Raw genomic sequence first — 16,471 nt, forward strand, 5'->3', positions numbered from 1 at the left:
TAAAGCAGTTGCAACGCGGGCTTGTTGCGGTTGTCGAAAATTTAAATATGTCTGTCTCGCACCCGCGCCGCCAAGTTTATCGTTCGGCAGTTGCAGTGTGGCGTGGTAGGAGTGCGGGCCCGCGTTCAAATTTGCTGTGACACACTTCAGTTTCTTGTATTACAACTTGCGCGGGCCCGCGTTCAAATTGCGCTGCTACTGCCCCGCGTTTGGTCTGCCCAAGCCTTTATACATAATCAGTTGTTGAATGTGTAAAAACAGTACCTAATTGTCCACCTAACGAAGAATATTCACATGCAGATATGTATAAATAAAATAATGCTTTACAATACCAAATGATGTAATAATTATGTTAATATTGATGTTTAAGGACATCTTTTGTACATATAAACTTTAAGGTCCTACTGACTAGGTAGCAGGAGCTGCAGAAGAAGAACTGTCATCAGTAGTACTGCTGTCAGGAGTACTATCAGTAGTACTATCATCGGTGGTGATGTTAGAAGAAAGCATATCAATAGTAGTGTCTGTATCATTGAAGTTTGTTACATTCGAGTCAATGCTTTCAGTAACATTTTCAATTTCAACTGCTGGTGATTTCGTGCCTACAACGTGCCATAGAGACGGACGGAATGTTCTTGGTATTTTTCTGGTGACACGTGTTGTCTTCCACTTGAGATACGGCAATCCGACGGTGGCCGACTTCATATCGTGACATGTACACGTACAATTGTGATCCATGCGAAATATCTTGAATCCCATACTTTTGCAAGCCGTCAGACATTTGAAAACCTTTTCGTAAACCTTGCAGCGCGAATAATAACTCAATCCATAATGCTTTCGGAAGTCATCCAGTGTATCTGAAATAAAACTTCACTCGTTATTTTGTTAAATAAAATCATTAGGACTACAATCTCTTAGCCCAAATTAATAATGACCATCGAAAGAGTTAATACATGCACAAAATAAAAATATTGCAAACACTTTGGTATCCATCATAAACAAAGTCATATAAACGCTTTAAATTCTTAAGTACATACTGTACATACATTATGGACGCAATAAAAGAATCGTATTAATCCTATTAATTAAAATGTACTTCGCATTAAACCACTTAAGTATATTCCAGAACATAAAAAAATAATTACAATTTTATTTACTGATAAAGCAAATATAAGGTGTGGAAAATATGCATAAATTATGTTCGATTACACAAAGTTCATATTTTTAAATGCAAGTTAAGGCTAATTTGGTCAAATAAAGTAAAAACATCGTAATATGTGGATTGTGGACGTAAAGACCTGTCAAAAGTTTATTTTATTTGACAAGTCGGGAAATCTAAGACACGTCGAGTTTTTACCCGGATAAGGAGAGTCACAGATATAGATATAGATATACATAGATAACGCAAGTAACACGATCTGTATTAAAACCAAGCGTGCCGACTTTTTAATACCTACTGTGACGTCACAGCCAACATTTAGTGACGGGAAATCGTAATCGATTCAAAGATGCCGATGCCGCCGTTGCCCCAACGCACCGCTACGATCACAGAAATGGCATCGATTATCTGACAGACGAATGAGATACACAGACGAATGAGATACACAGACGAATGAGATATACAGACGAATGATATTAAACGAAATGTTTAAATAGATAATATTTTCATTGAATTTTAAATAAAAATGTATAATTCTAAAACAGATTGCTTATTATAATACATCGTTGCTGCGCGGGCATTTTTCGAGCCGCCAGTGTTGTCACACATAATTAATTTTTTTGATTCATTAATTTCATCCTGTTTAAGTTTATTTTGAGACAAAGTCACATGTAGTTTTCTTTTAAAAAACACAATTAAATAACTACAAAAGGCTAATTTTAGACACGATCCCGTATTAATAAAAACTTAAAATAATATGTTATATTTACTTTAAATAGTGAATAACATACATTTTAAGTTTTTATAAAATATCAATATCTCGACAACGGTGCCTCGTAGATATTTTGTATTGCTCTTATAACATATCCAGCAATATATATTGTGATTATTTGGTCACAAAATTCTGATTTGTGGCAATGTTTTATAAAAATCATCAAAATCACGTACACTACTTGTATTCATTTCTCTACAATCTACAACATCATCAGCAGATCATTATTTCTTATAAGTTTGTACACACATTATTATGTACTTTACTTTATTAGTACTTTTACATGAAAATACATACATAATATGTATAGTGGGGCATGCCGTTTTTTTTAACAATCTCTTCTTTTTTGAAGGTTCAAAACAGGTACTTTCAAAATGAATTGAACAAATGGTACTATGTTTTGTCGGAAACCAGTCTTTCCGTCCCGTAGCCGCGATCCATTTTTCTTTTAATATTGCATCTTGTGGGAAACTAGGAAAAAAAAGAAATATAAATACTATAAATACACATTAATTACAATTACCTTAAAGGCCGGCAACGCACCTGTAACGCCCCTGGGTTTGCGGGTGTCTATGGGCGACGGTAATCACTTACCATCAGGTGATCCGTCTGCTCGTTTACCTCCTATCACATAAAAAAAAATAGAATATTTATTTATATAAGTATGAGAGTTTTTTTTTAAATAATGATTAGTATCATTCGTCTGTTCGATATCGATAAGAATCGATTATTGATTAAAGTAGTAGAACGAACAACACTAGTAGCAAAATTTGACAGACGAATGAGAAGTTGCGTGTACAACGAAGTCGAAGCGATGCGCGACAGTGGCGCTTGTTCGTTATACATCGCCTCTTAACACATAACGTCAGATCAAACGCTCAAAACAAACCCGGCAATGTATCGTAAAATTTTTTTGAATGGTAAGTTATAGGTTTTTAGGTACATTCTAGAAACCACAGCTTGGAATACTTAAAAAAATGTTTTAAAATGAATTAACACTTAATATAATATTAAAATAACTTACCCGTGATAGGAAATATGTCCTTGCCTTTGGGAGCTCGAAGTTTTTGGCTAATTGCAATTTATTATCACACATTGAGGCATTTTTCTAGTTTTCGCGGCCGGTCCGCATGCAACAACAGACGCGCGTGGACTGTAAGCAGCGGCAGCTCCTTCCGATGATTTATCGGGACCGGGACACGCGAAGTAGGTGCATTCGCGTTATCTAGGTATATCTATATCTGTGAGGAGAGTAATGTACCTACCTATTTATTATTTTACACGAAACTCTAGAAAGAACAAAACAATATCGAAATACTGCCCTAATATAAGGCGTTACACTATCTTTTGTATATCAGGTAAAATACATACGGTCTATAATCTATATCTTTGTATACACGAGAGTCTGGCAAGTCGAGCTTCTAACAGCTAATTAATAAATCAGGAATGTGATAATGACATTGGCGCACATCAAAGTCGAAGGCGGAGACAAAATTCTCCGAACCAACTCTATGGCCACCCAAATGATGATTTCATTATCAGTATGATTTTGATTGATGTAGCAGAAGAAATTTGGCAGTCGGATTCCTTTCATAACGGACATATTTGTTTTGTTTATTACTTGGAACTAATTGATCGGCGGCGCCATTGTTTTTCAGCCTGCAAATCTGACTAGGGAATGTATAAAAGGGAATTGAGCTTGAGAACTAAATTTTAAATTTGGTGACGAAAATATTTGAGACCGTTTTCCAAGTGATTTTAATGCAGCATTTCACATAGCAATATTGTAGTACAAATGCGATATTAAATAAGTATGCTTCAATTCAATTGAATTCTATTATACAGCCTTTTCAGGCTACTTATACACCTCTAAGCTTGCTCTACCAATACCTACTTCAGGGTGATTCCAAACTTTTTATTCTTTTCGTGGACTGCATCATGATTCCAAACTATAATTTTTTTTACATAGGTAGGTACATTAGTTTTATGCAACCATCTGTAGGGGAGACCTAGGAGAGTTGTGACAATTTTTACTTTTGGGGCCATATCTCGCTCAAAAAACATTCCACAGCTATGAATCGTACAAATTAATGTAGCGCCGTTCCTTCTGTTTTCAAAACAATCACCAAAGTTAACTAAAGTATTAGGGTTTCTAAGAAAATCACCAAAATCTTAGACCACTCCCTCTGTCACAACTCTCCTAGCACCGAGGTAAGTTGTGACAGGTACCGAGGTGAGTTGTGACAGCATTGTATTTCATCTATTAGATATAATAAAAATACCATAATACTCAATCAAATATGATTTTTTAGCAAAAAAGTACTTTAATCATCCTTTAGTACCAATTAAAACAAATAGTTATAGGATGTCGTTACACAGATTGAGGTACATTTCTCCAGCTTTCATTTTTCTCCCACGACACTGGAGTTTTTTATAATATTTTTAGCTAATATAGTCACTTAATATAATATTTTCTTCCTCTTCTGTAAAAAATAAAATAGTCGCGGTGATATATGGATTATACCACAGCGACTATTTTATTTTTTAGACGGACCTTGGCCTTCTGGGTTTACTTACTAATATGTCGTATATCTTGACAAGTTTATATTGTAAGAGCATAAGATATTATCTTAAACTTTAACCCTTTAACCTAATCACTTCATAAGCCAGGTCCTAGATTTCGACTCTAGCAAGCAGTTCCTCTATATGGCTTTCATGTATAGTTATTAGGCATTCTGAATCAAAAAAGTAGCAGCATGCAATTATTATGAACCTACTAACATACAAAAAAACATCTAAAAACATCGTGGAAATGGCCCATCAGAAAAATTAAGTAAGCTAGGAGAGTTGTGACAGGCTGTCACAACTCTCCTAGGTGTTTAAAATGACGACTTGGTTCGAATAATAATTTTTATTTTCTAAACAAGATGCGCACACAAATGATCAGTGCTACATTATGAGACCTGAATAACCATGCAACTTGAGAAAAAATAACACAACAGTGCACATATACTAAAACATGATATAAATTGAAATAACATTTTGAAGAAAAGCTTACTTTTCGCATTTTTTTGTACACAGACGTCATATTTACGTAACCGTGTCTCGTGCGCCGCCCGCAGGTACTTTGTCAAGAAGAGCATCTTAAAAGCGACAAACAAGCGTTTTTACCAGCTTCCTAACTATATTAAGTAAGGAGAAATCGTCCTTGTCACAACTCACCTCTGTCACAACTCTCCTAGGTCTCCCCTACTTACAATTTGAAATTACGATGTGTAAAATTGAAGTACCTTCCCACATCAACGTACAGGGAATGCGTTTCATCCGCCACAGCGCGCAGGGCAGGAGCCGCGGCGCCAGCGCAGAGTCCCCGAGAAAAAACCGATCATTATCATCGCCGGCATCCAATACGATAAACATTATGACGGAGACATAATTTTGTCATCGAATGTCACCACTCCCATAAATCAGAGACGACCGCTGATTCATAATCATATTCTCGAATACCATCGAATTTAATAATTGGTTTATTACTATCCTTGACTGATTTGTAAATATAAAAACGGTCGTAAACTCCGATGGTTTATGTGTAAGCGAACAATAAAATAGGCATTGGAAAGAGAAAGACGAAGCGTCCGAGAGTAAAGGTGACTGGTCCCCTCGTCTTACGCCAACTACGGTACAAATTGCGATATTAAGCACAGGGCGTGATGAAAAAACACAAGCTGAATATAAATTAGGCGGGAGAAGCGCTATAATCAATATAAACGATGTTGGGTAAGATTAGAAAAATCCTGTGAGAAAACAAATTTCCCAAGATCGAATGCTGTGGAAGTATATATGGGGTTGGAAGGATTTGTCGCATATAAACGTCAGTATGATGCACTATTAGGTTCGAAATTGATGTCTACATACTGAAGGGTGTTATAACGACAATGAATAAGTAATTTCAAAAGTAACATTGATAATGACGACTGAACTTATTGCTTCATATTACGATGATGCCTCATATATGTACAGTTATGAGTATTTTATATTCCCGTAACTATTTAATTGAATAGAAAAAATCGTGTTTCTGTTGAAAAAAAAGGTAATGGATTAAGGAAATAGTGACATTAGTCGGTTATTTTATGAAGCTGTAAAATTATTAAAATTATTCTAATCAATTTTGTTCCCAGTCATTCAAAATAGCGAAGTTCGCTCGTAGTCATGAAGACATGAATATAAAGTTTATTATTGCAAAACGTCAGGAATGTCCACTCCTTTCTTTCGTCTCAAGAGTTAAGACAAAACGGTCTTAAAAATCGAGTAAAAAATGCAAAGACGAAATTGAATTTGATTCCGATACATAAATTTTACTTAGACTATTTGTCTCTCGGATCAAGCGGGGAAATAAGCCAATGTTAATTAAATTTTGTTCGTCCAAACAAAGTCAGCGACTGTCCTTTAATTGTTTCTTTTATTGAAATTGAAAACAGGATGTTTTTTCGGGAACATGCGAAGGACAAGATTAATGTTAACAGTAGGTACAATTGATACGAAATGTATTAAATAAATAATGATTATAGCTTTGAATTTGTATATTTTATCACTAATTCTTTCCCGAAAAGATTAATATGGCCGATAGTTTGGTGCTGATTTAACTGTGAACCATCATGTGTTTTGAAAAATAAATGTATTCTTCGTCTACTCGTTTTCTCTCTATGACTTCCTAGAGTTCATTATTTTTAGTAAGTGAATAACTTGTCTGTGTCATTTTGAATGTTAAAAATATTGCCTTTTCATTTTGAATGTTAGAAATAGTTAATTCGATTATTTGTAAAATGGTGATATTAGGCATTTATTTGTGTGGCTTATACCCGTTTTCACCATCAATCCCTAATTTTTAAGTGACCCCTATGAAAAGAAAATTCGTGTGTACTTAGAAAACTCAATTTTTTATCTTTGTATCTTATAATAGTTTTGTCTTGGCCTCAGGTCTTTTTTAGTCTCGGCCAAAATCAAAAATACACACATCAGTAACAGCTAAGTGAATTAATACAACCGGCTTCAATACAACATCCACGCTAGTCAACAATGCTTCGTAATGAATGACTTTCGAAATGACTTAAAACAACAGATATAACCGTTATTTTATGTTTGTTATGTTTACATAAAGATTCTTTGTGTGCGGTGTTTTACGGTTTTCTGTTCACCGATTTGTGTACGAATGAAAATAGCTTATAGCCAGTTTTTCCCGTTATTAGTGGTCGTAAATCATTGTGCATCCGCGCCGGCTGATCCTTAAAATAAGATCTGGGATGAGAGAAACCAAATATCTACCCCTGAAAATGCTCTTAACAGATAAATCGGTGTTTTAGATCTTACTCTAGAATGTTTAAAATTTAAATATTACCTATTATGAAATCATTTTTGGTCTCGCCACAGACATCTTTTAAGACCTATAGCACTTATAATCCAATCATAGGACGCAAGATCCAACATTTTTTTATTAAAATAATATTTATATTGCACAATTTACTAACAGTCCAAATCTCAAATATTACCCCACAAATTCATGCCCAATATAAGGTATAATACTCGTACATACCATTTCGTAAAGTAAAAGTTTACACACAGTTCTTACACAACATAGAGAAGGTAACTGAAAAATTTTACCCACTGAATAAGAATACTCAAGGTGTTCGCGTCGTAGTAACTGTATCTATTATCACAAACGTTTTAACTTGCTGTGTTGCCAGCAAAAGAAACTGACCCATAAGTTATCACTTCACGGGATTTATTGCAACAATATCTATTTAATACAACGTGAAGTGATAATTTTATAGTAAAAAATGCAACATAATAGTTTAAAATATTATGACCCATAAGTATTTGTGCTAAAGTAAATAAATAGTATTGTCCCAAAATTTCATTACAATTTACAAGACATGATCCAAAGCTTTCCGATGGCCCAATAATGTGCAAAGACAGTACAAATAGCACAATCACTGAGCTAATTATGAAACATTAATCAGTGTGACAAGTTAGCTGCTGCTGTACACCCACTGGAAACAGTCTCCCCTACGAAAACGTACCAATCCAAGTTAATGCTCTGAATTCAAATCTTCCGTATCGCATTAATCCGGCTGAGGGTCGTGCCGTAATAAATTCCGTATTATACGCGCGACACGCGTATTAAAATAAACATATAAACATGTTACACCCTCACAGCGTACGCCTGCAGGCGGTGTTCGCGCGTTGGCGATGGCACTTGAAATAACATCGTCGATATAACAATAGAGACGATGACACCAGTTCAAATTAATTTCAAGACGAGTAGCATTGGAAAAACACATTTCATTTAATTTGTAAAATGTAAGTTTATTTTTTATAGTTTTTGATAGCTGCTAATCGAAAGATTTGAAACTCTACCTACTCATACTCTATATTTCTAAAAATTAAAGAGATGATTCATAATAACATTACATTACCAGCACTCTCTTCTTCTTTCATCTTACGTTGATTAAGTAAACAAAAACTAAGAACACTTCCTCCTGTGTGTGTACGCTCATACAGTGAGATGGCATTTTATTATAACAATAGGTGGTCCCGGAGGACTGGCGGGGAGCAGTCTGTATGGCAAGTGCTGCGACAATGTTCCAGCACCCGTCGATTGAGATTGTCTCTATACTGGTTAAAGATTTGACAATATAAAGCAATAAAATGTGTAACAGTGACGTAAGTTTTCGCCACATCGTATGCTCATGCGCAATCTAGTGTTGTGTAGATGTTCAAATGTTTTACAAGCGATAATATTAGCTGAGAATAGTCCAAAGTAAACAGGAAAATAATTTTTAACATGTACTCTACTTATCGAGCGATGTTTCGTTTTGTTACAAGTTTACTCGTATTAAAAGCTTGATATCATCTGAACAGTATTAAAGGTCAATAATAATTCGTTTCAAACTATGCTAATCCGTCACAGTTCATCTAACAACTACTCTATATTATTTCTTAACATCGTCAATGGGATCTCATCTCATTAACTAAATTGTAGTAATTGGGTCAATATTGTTCACATAGTCCAATGGTAAGTGCAAAAATACAGATTTGGCATTATTGCCATGGCTATCGATGCGTATGTGAGATTTTTTATTTGTACCTACTTCTACTACTTATGTATTCAAATTGTTATCTACTTTGTATTTAAACTAAGTAAATAAACCTTAATCAAAATTCCTATTAAGATACTATGAGCCCGAAGTAAATCTAAACAAAATGTAATTAAGTACATGGGCACCTCCGCCCAGTTATCTGAACCGTTTAATTCTAGCGAATTCCCAAATCGCGCTTATAATTTATAATAACAGGGAGGTCCCTTAACGAGGCGACCGTTTTGTAGATAGGTATCTATCAAATTACGCCACCTTCCCCTCCGAACGCCATTGTTGTCTAACACGGAAAATATTCATTTGAATATTTACTTAACATGGATAATATTTTAATCTTCCCCTTTGAATTATACATTCTCGAGCGGAGACAATTTCACGCACTTTTCGTGCAAACGGCGTATCTGCGAGAGCACGCGCAGTCAATAATATCTATCGCTGCATACCAAGCTGTGTCATTTAGGTTCAAATTCTCTTGTAGCAAACTGCAATATCAATTTAACAAGATATTCCTTTTGTTAATATTCGCACACGCTTTATCAAATTCTCTAGCGGGGGTGACAATAAGCCGCTGTAAGTACTCACTCCGACATATGGATAAAAGCTTTCATTTCGCTCTTAGCTCTTTTGAGTGTCATATAAGCATATAAGTAGACAGTGGAAAGAGACGTGTTACTTAGTTAATATATTACAGTAGAATTTACTAATTCTACATGAATTTCAGTTATTTCATGAAGTAAAGTTGGTGCGTGGGTTTGGTAGAGTGGATCACTTGAAAGCTAGCAAAAAGCTTTATTTTATGTAGTGAAAAAAATAAAATCCGTATCATTGTGCCTGAAAAGGAAAACTTCAGAACAAAGTAAGTACCTACCTTTATGTGAAAAGTACAACTCGAGTTAACAAAGCCTTTCAAAAGACGGAACGCGCCGACTAAAAAGTAAACATAATCAGATTTGCTCGGTGCATCTGAGCCGGGCAGCATTGTTGTGTCAAATTATATCATAATTCTATTGTGAAAACTGTTAACTGTCTCCGCGACGCCCTCGCAAAAAATAGCTCTCGGGGTCCTGCCCTCGCCTGTTTAATAACATAATAGCACAATTCCCTCGCCGCATGATTCAATTTGGATTTCCTCCAGCCTCCCCCGTGCCGGCTAAAAAATGACAACTTCATTATATTGTTCGCGTCCCCAGGGCGACTTGTTTGCCAGAAGGATTATAATGATTAATCCAGTGAAATATTAATACACATCACACCCGCGTTGAACACTTGCACACCATCGAAAATTTCACGCAAGTGCGCTTTTGTTTAGAACGATTTGTCGGCTTGTTGTCTGCTTAATCGAAATGGCTCGTCCTGTCTCAAATGACATTTTAGATTAACTGAGCGTGGTGATTGAATGTAAAATGAGAATATATTTTATGGACCTCATGTCAGTGCTAACTAAAATTGTTAAAAGGTGTTAAATTTTACACAATACCAGCATTTTCAGTCCGCTGTTAACTAACGAACTTACATGCATACATTACAAATGTGCAAGCCCAGTTTTGTAAAATCAATTTCATGACCTTCATTTTCTTTAACATTTGCAATTTATCTTCCATTTTATAAAACTTGTATTTACAGCAATTTAATTATACGAGTACCTACTTACTCCTACTTTGAAATGTACATTGTAGGAAGTGAAATTAAAGAGCTTTCCTTTTATAGTCCAGAGGTAAAATAAAAAACTTAATCAAAGTGTAACACTTATGAAGTGCAACACAACGTGTAAAGTAGCGAGTACCTCAGCATGGGCAGTTCTTCCGGGCCTTTGTCTGAATAAAAACTTCATCTCCCCAAGGAATTTAATTTGGAGTAATGGAAGTGTTATATTGACTTAACAGCGCGCTCCCCTCGCAGTTACAGTTATTAAAATGGAGAAATTTATTATTAGCATTCACCGTTCCACTATTTACATTTTAATTTTATTTGTTCTGTGATTCCATTAGTGTGGAGCGATGCATTAATTCAATAAGCGCCATAAAGCGACTTTTCGAGGCGTCTCGGGCTGAGCCGCTATTAATCAAGTAAGGCGCAAGTTTTGGCACGAATCCGGACGTTCTGTTGCGTAATTTTATTGAACCAAATTACTACTAAGTAATGTGAACTTAGTAAATTACTGCCAAAATATCTTACATATCTATTTTAGGCCTTACCAAATTAATAGATTTGTATTTTGATACTTTGAAGAAGAAGTTCAACCACTTGACAAATTTTTGTATTCTTTACTTTTCTTAGTTCATCAGGACCACAAATTTTGTGCCTACACATTGGCCCATGGCCCATGATGTACCTAGACAGAAAACAGAACACACAATTATTGAATTTAACTTCACCCATACGCCATCAAGGCATATTTCGCTGTTTGAAGTATTAAATCATACCAGCATCATGTTTGTCAACTTGTTACCCAACACCGAGGGTTATCAAAATTCTCGAAACAAGCACCTCGCTCGTATCATTCATAGTCCTTTTGTCGCGGAAATTATATTTACAGAAGTGAGCAGACAATTTCACGGTCTCTTCCTCGCCGCCCCTGGACTCTAATCAGGGGGTCGGCTTAGTGTAGACGGTATCTGATCAAACGGGATCGAACTGTGAGGGATAAATGATTAATATAGCGTTAACACTGGAATTATTTGGTTTAAAAACGGTACGATTTAAAATGTTTATCTAGCTGAAAAATCATCGTTTCCTTTGGCTAGTAATAAACCATCAGTCGATGAATCTTTTTATGTGCCAAAACATCACTTAAGGGTATTTGAGCTAAATGAACACAAGACTTTATAAATCACTGATTTTATTTTGAGATATAGTGACTTTTTAAATTCATTTTTTTAATGGTTGCAATCATGCGCTTAAGCATACAATTGAAGAGTTCTTTATAAGGCAAATACAATACTTATCACGTGAGTAATTACATAAAAGATAGAAAAATAATTCAACGCACAGGAAATGAAAAGATTCGTCTAAAAATTTTTAACTATTTATTACCACTTTCATAATTTAAACTTTTTCATCATAAAAATTATTAATTAAATTCATGTCCATAAAATCCTAACAGCTACCCCACGAGATAAAAGGGTGAGCGCACACATGAGCGTGAAAGATTGTCCACATGTTCGCCAGGACGCCCCACGGTGTGATCAGCCGCGAATTTCGCTCGACCAACATCACCAACAGCCCTCCTTGCTAAGCAAAAATCAGCTCTCTAAATACACAATATGGTTTAAGATGGATGTAGGATAAGTTGGCCGGCCTGCCACCAATCACCTTATCTGCACGATGCATCAAATGAATAATCTCCCATACTGTCATTTCCGCTACTGCTTCTAATGTATCAATGGCTCTGTTTCGCTGTTCTGTGGCTTATTGATTTTTCTGTAGCGGATTTGTGTACACCTATAAATAATATCAATCTGCTACCTTCGTTTCTGCTTTAGAACCAATCAAATATAACCCACTAGATATAAACGATGATTAATGGCTGATGGTGATTGGACAACGATTTAGCAACGATCATAACTTCCTGATTGAATTTCGAAAGGTTCTGTTACCTAATTTCCGCAGAGTACACAATATGTACTTTTCGTTGGCCGATAAAAAATCTGTGTGGACTCCTACAACTCTTTTCAAAACATCATCATACCTACCTACTTAATGTTTTAAATTCTACTGTTTGTTTTCACAGAAATGTGATATAACTACCTATCATTCGTCTGGTAAAAGTAGACTCCTGCTTCCTTTAATCATACGATCGCCTTATTTATTATGGTTATCATTATGACATCTAATAGAATACTTATGTTAATCCAGCTATTACAGCTCGCATCATCGGCATTAACTCACGATTTATCGAGCCGACCCATCCTCACTGGAGCGAGTCGCGTGGCCTCTTCCTGAAATTGACAAGCAAATAAATTGCCAGATCAAAGATCACTTACAAAAATACCGCTCGAGGGGCGGGTTAGCCGCGTCACGGTATGGCATACAGCCATGGCGGCCCGGAAGCGGAAGTAGCGACAGCCGAGAGGAAGCGATGCAAGCGCCGGGCCCACTACCGGCGCGCGCCTTCACTTATCTCGACGGGGAGCGCAAATATTGACCCTATTTTTCATAACTAGCTTCTTGTTAACATTATTTATATTTACTAGCCAATAAAATAACATATCTAAGTAGAATAAGCACTAGACGAATAACGGTAGAGTTGGGCGTTGGCGTCAACAGACATCCAAAACCACGATTCGGAAAATAAAACGTTAACTGTATTTATTATCACAAATAGGATTTTAAATTATTAACTCAAACCCCTTTGATATCAGCAAGTTTATGTCCTGTAATTTACGATAACCATCAAAAAATTGAAACGCAATCAAATAACCAAAAGCGACTGAAACCACAAATAGGAGCGGGTATTTATCAAGCAAACGAAGTCGTTTCGAAACTAAACAGACGGTTTCATCGCGTGATACCGAAATTAATTTATTTTTGGGGTTCACATTGCTTGTTTCCTAAACGCTCGACAAATGAATAGGTAAAGTTATTAAAACACGTTACTGTATCTTTGTATATTAATTAAGTACCTACTACTTACATATTTATTTAATAATGGGAACAGATTTGAATTACTAATTATTAAGTAATAGCATAGTAATAATTTTCTTAAACATTTAAACTGCTCTATCATAAGCAAAAATGTAGAGTTTAAGGTTCTGTAATATAATTGTAAGGTTTGGTGCGAAGTATAATGTTGATTCGAATTAACGAATGTAATGAGTTTGCAATATAGTTAGGAAGATAACCAATTTTGACTCGCTAACTACTATGGTGTTATACTCGAACTAACGAATCTAAACGAATTTGATAAATACCATCGATATTGTTAAGTAGGTAACCAATTTTGACATTAAACCTGCGAACTAGCTCTACATGCTTTAAAATAATAGTAGCAACAGTTATTATATTACCTACGATATCCTCCAAAAGAAGGAAATGGACGTTTTTTTCTCTATGCGAAGTGGTTTCAACCGACGAATGTGTTTGTCAAATACCCGCGATATACCAATTGCGACATTAGCTGCGAACAAACTCAAACATTACATAAGCTTTAAAATAACAGTAGCAACAGTTATATTACCTACGGGATTCTCCAATAAAGAAGCAAATGGACGTTTGCAGCGTGCGCGGCGCCTGAGTGCGGAGCTGTGTTGAGCCAACGACTCTCTAATGAGTTCGCTAACTACCCGCGACATAGGTAACTAATTCTGACATAACTTCCAAACTACTCAGCTTGCTCTGATAACGGTAAAAACGAAACAGTTGTTAAAAACGATGGAGTGGACTGTATTAGTTGGATAGGCCTGCCGGTGGTGGATTATACTCGTAGGTATGCTAGAAGCAAGGAAACACTAAAAAAGGGGCTAAAACAGTAGGTATATTGCTCAAAACATTAAAACACGAGAGTGTACAAAAGCCAACTTCAAAAAAAACCTAAAAAAACAATATTAAAAAAAAGTAAAAAACCATAAACAATTATCAAAAAGGATTGCTGGCCAAACTGCCAGCAACAACAGTGTTGAAGGTGATCACAGATATAGATATACCTAGATAACGCGAATGCACCTACTTCGCGTGTCCCGGTCCCGATAAATCATCGGAAGGAGCTGCCGCTGCTTACAGTCCACGCGCGTCTGTTGTTGCATGCGGACCGGCCGCGAAAACTAGAAAAATGCCTCAATGTGTGATAATAAATTGCAATAAGCCAAAAACTTCGAGCTCCCAAAGGCAAGGACATATTTCCTATCACGGGTAAGTTATTTTAATATTATATTAAGTGTTAATTCATTTTAAAACATTTTTTTAAGTATTCCAAGCTGTGGTTTCTAGAATGTACCTAAAAACCTATAACTTACCATTCAAAAAAATTTTACGATACATTGCCGGGTTTGTTTTGAGCGTTTGATCTGACGTTATGTGTTAAGAGGCGATGTATAACGAACAAGCGCCACTGTCGCGCATCGCTTCGACTTCGTTGTACACGCAACTTCTCATTCGTCTGTCAAATTTTGCTACTAGTGTTGTTCGTTCTACTACTTTAATCAATAATCGATTCTTATCGATATCGAACAGACGAATGATACTAATCATTATTTAAAAAAAAACTCTCATACTTATATAAATAAATATTCTATTTTTTTTTATGTGATAGGAGGTAAACGAGCAGACGGATCACCTGATGGTAAGTGATTACCGTCGCCCATAGACACCCGCAAACCCAGGGGCGTTACAGGTGCGTTGCCGGCCTTTAAGGTAATTGTAATTAATGTGTATTTATAGTATTTATATTTCTTTTTTTTCCTAGTTTCCCACAAGATGCAATATTAAAAGAAAAATGGATCGCGGCTACGGGACGGAAAGACTGGTTTCCGACAAAACATAGTACCATTTGTTCAATTCATTTTGAAAGTACCTGTTTTGAACCTTCAAAAAAGAAGAGATTGTTAAAAAAAACGGCATGCCCCACTATACATATTATGTATGTATTTGTGGGGGTTAATGCTACTCGCTTCCGTGGGTTTACCCTTGAGACCCCACAAGTGACCCCTGGGTGGTGCCAAATGAGTAGCCAATTTCCGGTGGTAGGCGTCGGCCGAGGCTGGTTACCACCCCCCAGACTAAGCCGCACCGCCAAACGGATTACACCGTGTTCCGGAGCGTGTTCTGGGGAAGCCGTTTCGGGAGTATGGGTCCGAGCAGTTGCGTGGATTGTGACATCGCCGTTCTGAGTTTAGCGGGGTAGGCGCATCGGGCGCCTGATTCTGGAGGCTAGCGGGATCCGAAGCACAGTGCACCGCTGGCTGACCGCAGGAAGTTGGGGGCCCAAGTAGCTTGCCAGCCACACGTGAAAGGCTGCCCCGCCACCTAGCGAAAAATCCCAGGATGCTCCACCTTGCCGGTTGGCGACCGGACGGGAGGACCAGGTGGCCATCTCTGGGGGGGTTCGGGCGTCCCCGCGGTCTCCAGGTCAGGCTCTAAACGGTCTGCTAACCCCGTCTGCCTCTCCGGGCGTACATGAAAACGCCTCGCTCAACTGCCATACTCCCTCCACTTATTCACTCTCAATAAATAATAAAATGGTACACAGAACAAGGAAAAAAGTTAAACAGCGGTTGCACGTCCTCCCACTCAAAGTGCACCTCACCAACATACGAGGGCTGCACTCCAATCTCTCTGCAGTCCACCACCACCTTGAGACTGAAAAACCGCAGCTGCTGTTCCTCACAGAGACACAGATCAAATGTCCAGCTGACGCGGCGTACTTGCTCTACCCTGGGTACACATTGGAAC

General features: G+C 36.8%; 2 long non-coding RNA genes across 2 annotated transcripts; one reads left to right on the forward strand and one right to left on the reverse strand.

Moving 5' to 3' along the window:
- Window positions 1-322: 322 nt before the first annotated feature.
- On the reverse strand, window positions 323-1,052 carry LOC135088297 (uncharacterized). The gene is made up of 2 exons (XR_010260998.1): window positions 936-1,052; window positions 323-857 (listed from the first exon to the last, which is right to left on the reverse strand). It is a non-coding gene; the product is annotated as an uncharacterized LOC135088297 (long non-coding RNA).
- Window positions 1,053-14,716: 13,664 nt separating this feature from the next.
- On the forward strand, window positions 14,717-15,662 carry LOC135087818 (uncharacterized). The gene is made up of 3 exons (XR_010260920.1): window positions 14,717-14,932; window positions 15,333-15,413; window positions 15,486-15,662. It is a non-coding gene; the product is annotated as an uncharacterized LOC135087818 (long non-coding RNA).
- Window positions 15,663-16,471: the final 809 nt, after the last annotated feature.

Source organism: Ostrinia nubilalis, chromosome 3 (assembly GCF_963855985.1).
Source record: "Ostrinia nubilalis chromosome 3, ilOstNubi1.1, whole genome shotgun sequence".
NCBI classification, from domain to species: Eukaryota; Metazoa; Arthropoda; class Insecta; order Lepidoptera; family Crambidae; genus Ostrinia; species Ostrinia nubilalis.